The sequence below is a fragment of the Chamaea fasciata genome, unplaced genomic scaffold, assembly GCF_029207755.1.
Source record: "Chamaea fasciata isolate MVZ Bird 193981 ecotype frontalis unplaced genomic scaffold, bChaFas1.0.hap1 SCAF_46, whole genome shotgun sequence".
NCBI classification, from domain to species: domain Eukaryota; kingdom Metazoa; phylum Chordata; class Aves; order Passeriformes; family Sylviidae; genus Chamaea; species Chamaea fasciata.
In genome coordinates, this window is record NW_027094131.1 from 633183 (window position 1) to 638880 (window position 5698).

Consider the following 5698-nt stretch of genomic DNA (forward strand, 5'->3'; position numbering starts at 1 on the left):
TTCCGGCGGGGGAACAAAGGAGCCGCCGGAGCCGCCGCCGCCGCCTCAGGGAGCGCCGGCCCCGCGCCTGCGCGCCCGGCCCCGCGCCGAGCCCCGTCCACCGTGCGCGCTCAGCCAATGGAGCGGCGCCCCACCGCCAGCGCTGCCACTCAGAGGCGACCAGAGGAGAGCACGCGCGGTGGCTCCGCCCGCGCCCCCCGCGAAGGCAGCCAATGGAAACGCGGCGCGCTGCCCCCCAGTGAGCGCAGGGAGGTGGAAGGGGAGAGGCCGCGCCCACCCGCGGCGCGGCAGCCAATGGGAGGCGCATTCGCTGATTTTCCCCGCCCCGCCATGAATGACCTGTCAGTCACTCGCCCTCGCAGCCAATCAGCACGGCGTTCTCCCGCCGCTGCCAATGGCGGGGAAGTGACCGGGGAGGTGGGGTCGGCGGGGCGTGGAGAGCGCGCGTGCGCAGAGCGACCGGCACTGCGGCGGGCGCAAAACAGGGCTCCGGTGGGGGGGGAAAGAGGCGGGGAGTACTCGTGATGGGGACGGAAAAGGGGAGGGGAACTGAGGCGGGGTCCCCGGGTCAGGGGGGCTCCAGTATGGGGCCTGAGAGGGATACGGGGGTCCCAGTCACGGGCCAACCCGTGGTTTTGGCAGTTCCTCTGGATCTGAAGGTCACTGCGTCGAGGAGCTCCGAGATTTGGGGGATCCCAGTCCAGGGGGAGCCCCGGGACTTTGGGGGTTCCCCCCTGCCCATGGCAGTCCCTGGGACGGGGGGATCCGCGGGTTGGAGGCTCCCAATCCAGTGGGATCCCAGGATTTGATGGGTCACAGCTCAGGGGTCACTTCTGTTGCTGACAGAACCGTTTGGGGTGGAAAAGCCCTGAATTAATAAAATCCCCACAACTGAAGCCATAAATGGACATAAATTCCTTGATTAATCCCCTACTTAAAGATAAATTAAAGGAGATATAAATGAGAATTAACTAAATCACAGGAAGAAGAGGAGTGTTAGGAGAATTAATCCACTAACACCAGAGGTTTGAGCCCAGAAAGGAAAAAGAAAAGTCCTATTACTGCTCTTGAATAAAGGGAGAGATCATGGGCATTCCCCAGGTTCCTGATGTTCCCAGGGCATTCCGGATGTCAGCTTGGAGGAGGCGTTTGGCCCTCCAACGGCAGGCAGGCTTCCAACTCGGGGCAGCTTACACCTGGAGGAAATTCTGATCCTTCTAGCTTCTGCTGGCTAGAAGTTTATCTTCAGAAGAGAAGTTTATCCACGGGGGGCTGCGCCAAACACACATCTCCCATCAGGTAACCAGAGTAACCCAAGTGCTGATGTTACATCCCTCCAAGCATAGCCAAAGCCCCATGCACACAAGAATACCACATTCCCACCGGGTGGCAGCAGAAACTGGAACAGACTTCATCCATTATCCCTCAGACAACAATTAATCCAATTAACCACAGTGCATTTGCACTGTTCGGCTTAGAGGGTCAATACACCTTCTGTACATACTGAGCTACAAAGCAAGAACACAAAAACCAATCTTAGCCCATAAACAAAACCACACAGAAAGAATAACCATAAGAAAATTCCATAGACTAGGAAACTCTTGCGTGCCTTAGAACATATCTCCTGAGAACTCAAAAAACCATTTACAATAGGAAATATTCCCAGGCCAAGCAAGAGCACCAAACACTGGGCCCAGCACACAAAGTTCTAGGTACAAAACCTTCACAGTTCACGACAAAGCTAAGTCAAAGAAAAAAGCTCCTCCAGACAAAACAAGTTAAACACTCTACCCCCATGATAAAACCCCCAAAACATACACCAACCAAAAGCAAACAAACCAACCCAAACAAACCCCAGCTGCCCTGAGTGCGATTTAACATTCAGCCCCTTCCCAGACTGGGGACATCTAAGGGAGGTCTCACACACCTTTCCCAACCCTTCTGCCCCTGCTTCCCTCCCCCCCCCCCCCCCAGGCACCACTGCCCTGCCCAAGGCTGAGGCAACTTAAATATCATGAAACAAAAAACTTAAAGCAGCAGAAATAACTCACACTGCTCAAAAGCTGTCTCTGCTTCTACTAATTAGCCCTTAGAAACTCGATGGCACCTTCCACAGAAATTCTATTATTGAAGTTACTCCACAAACCAGCCAAGAAGGCAAACCTCACAAGGTTGTTCCTTCCTGCCATGTTCTTTGAAGTTAAAGGCTAATTAAAACCTTCACTACCAGGCACCAGCAAGACCCATACACCACAAAACATTAAAAGGGGAAAAACAAAAGCAGAAAAACTCCTGTACCTTCCCCAAACAACACACCACAAGAGTACGCGTCCCCTCCTCATCCACAAACACACCAAGGCTCAGCGTAACTTGGACTTACAGAAAAACTTACCAAAGAAATTCTCCAGCACAACACAAAATTCCCCACATTCCCTCTACCTGAACCATAAGAAACCTCAAGGAAGAAAACAAGCTAACACAGAACACACAAAAAACCCCCCTAATTCAGTACCAAAAAAAAGCCAAAACCAAACTGGCAAGATTTACCTCCCAACCCCACACAAAAAAAAAAAAAGTCTTGGAATTCTGAGACAAACTCAGACAGACACACACAACAACAACCCCTTAGCCCCACCTACCACCACCCACCACATAATAAATGGCGAAATACAGTCCCACACACCACAGTTTATAGAAAAACTAAAGAACGTGTTCTTATCGTACGAAAACAACCGGGAGAAGCCGCACACTCACACAGACCAAGCGCAGAGGTCCACACCGAGCTACTAACCCAGCAGCGCCTCCCGGGGTCCTTTTGAACCCCCGCCCAGCTGACGATTGGCGGGTTCGCTGAGGCATCGGCAGCACTGATTGGACAGCGGGCCCCGGGAACCGTCCCGGCCCCGGCCTCGGCCCCGCCCAGCCCGCGCTGAGGGCCCGGGGACTCCGCCCCGCCCTCAGCACCGGCACCGGTCCCCCGGCCCCGATCCCCCGATAACCCTCGGCACCGGCACCGGCACCGGCACCGGCACCGGCCTCGATCGCCCCCGGCGCCGCTCTCCAGGCCCCGCCCCGGGCTCCGCCTTGCCCACCGCCCCGGACCCCGCCCCGGTCACGCCCCGGACCACGCCCTGGCCACGCCCCAACCCGGCTCTGAGGGCCCGGGCTCCGCCCCCTCCTTTCCCCCCCTCGGCCCCGATCCCCCGATCCTCCCCGGCCCCGACCCCGACCCCGGCCCCGACCCCGGCCCCGACCCCGGCCCCGGCACCGCTCTGAGGGCCCGGGGCTCCGCCCGATCCCCTGGCCCCGGTCCCCCCCCGGTCCCGGCCGCGCTCCCCCGGCGCCGGCCCGGGCTCCGCCCCGGCTCCGAGACAGGCCCAGCCCCGGCCCGCCCCTCCTGTGGCAGGTTTGTGTTCGGTTTGTGTCTGAGAAGTGGGATCTCTGTCGGAGCGGTGCTGTTGGGAAGAAAGTAAATCTGCTCTGGGGATCTCCGATAAAGGACTAAGTTGCAAGGAAAGGGGAGTATTTTTAAACTGCCTCCGTGCTTCACCGTAGTTCTAGGTGTCCGGATTTAGCCTGGGATTGTCAGCTAAGACACAAACAAGCCAACCAGGCTCCTGAATTCTCAATGAATGTTTGAAACACTTCCATAGAAAGACGAGTTAGCAATGATTGCTGGGGAATTTCCTTAGGAATTATGGATCTCAGGCATATGGACTTTTGGAGGTGGAATCCCAGTTTCAGCCTTGGGCACCTGCAGGAGAAGAGAGGTCCTTACCCATAGCAAGGAAAGCCCGGTGCCCCAGCGTGTCAGGGGCAGAGAATGGACTGACCGGGAAATGAGCAGGAAGTCCCCTCTCCCCTTGCCCTCACTCGGAGTGGCAGCAGCTGCAAGGTGAGAGCTGTCACAGGATGGTGAGGGGACAGAGCATCCCCAAGCGTGATATGTAAACGATGAGGGGAGAACAGAGCAGGCAAAGGTGTGAGCCTTCAGGATAATGAGAGAGCAGACCAGCTGCAGGTGTGAGTTGTCAGGGTGAGGAGGGAGCAGACCAGCTGCAGGTGCGAGTTGTTAAAATGATGAGGGGCGGTTCCCGCCAGGGGCGGTTTAACAGGGGAGCATCAACTCAGTTTTCCATCGAGCTCCGAAGGGTGAGGACCTTATGTTGTGTTTCTGAGTGTGGTTTTTGCAGTGGTGGGGAAAGCCTCTTACAGCACCTCTAGGAGCATGTGGATGTCGAGTGTTTCTTTGTGCCAGACAGCAGCAGTAGGTAAGCTACTGTGGGGTTTTAGGGAGGATTTTTCCTTTTCAGCTTTGTTTTGCTATTTTCTTCCTGGTGAGCCCCAGAAGAAAAAGGGGTTGTGAAGGCAAAAGGAGTTCAAATTGAGTGATGAAACTCCTTTTGCTGTCTGTGTTTAAACGGGGAGGGTTTTCTTTTCACCTTGATTTTTAATAAGTAGGGGGACTTATATGTGGTTTTTATTAACTATTGGTTTTTTTGGTGGTATATGGTCTTTTGTTTGATTTTTTTGGTGTTATTTATTAAATGTAATTTGGTTTTGAGTGAAAGTAACGGTATGGGTGGGATTGTATTTGAGGTAGAGTTAAGTAGCTTTATTTGATAGGCTTCTGATATGTGTTATTGGGGTTTTGTTTATTGTGTATAACGATTCAGATTGGGTAGGGCCAGCCTGGCTGGTTGAACTTTGGGTATTTTGTTAGATGCAGCTTTTAATTTTTTTCAAGTTTTTTCTGTTTAATGGTTTTAAAATGGCTTTTAGTAACCTATTGTGTAGCTTTATTTTGCTTGGAGATGGTGTATGATGAGGGATATGGCCTATTTATTTCATGTTAGGGTTCTTAGTTTATATGTGAATTAGGTTGTTTTTGAACAGAGTTTTGTTGTTGAAGTTTTTTTGGTGGGGTATTATGTTTTCTGAGGATCTATTTCCTGAGGTTTATAGTGGTGTAATTGGCTGTAGTGTGAGGTATAGGGGAGGTTTTTATTTATTTAGTGGTGGTTTTTATCATGGTGTGTAGTGTTTTTTTGATGTGTTTGAGGTAATGTGCTGTAGTTCGTTTTTTAGGGTTTCCTAATATTTACAATCAGATTATTGTTAGTTTTGTTGGAGGGGTTTATTTATTTAGCTTGTTTGGCTATAGTGTGTGTTCTGTAGTTATGGATAATTTGGGAGATATTATTTAGAGCTGAATGGATCATTTAGTTTTAGGATGGGGGGTTCTGGGTATGTGTTTTGGAGATTTTTTGAGGGGAGTGGACATAGGAGTTATTTTTATTGTCTTTGGACTAAGAGAAATAACAGTTGGCCTTTTTTTTGGTGAACTATTTTTTGTGTTTTCTTTTCTAGAATTCATATATTTGTGTGGTCAGGGTAGTGGTGTTTCTGGTGCAGCTGTAAGCATCCATTATTGTTTGTGTGTTTTAGGTGGTCCACTGGTATTACACTGAGGCCCCCTCACTGACCGGCCAACAGATCTGCTGAGATTGTATATCAGCGTTTGGTTTTCTCTATGGTACCTGACTAAGAGACAGCAGCCCGGCGACAGCAGGGAATTCCCAGAGGCAGAGGCGGCCTTCTTTGGCACATGATGTGGATTCACCTCATGCCTGAACATCCCAAAGATAAGCGAAGGGCTCTGAGCCCCAGAGGGGATGAAAGTGGGGTCAGGGGTCAC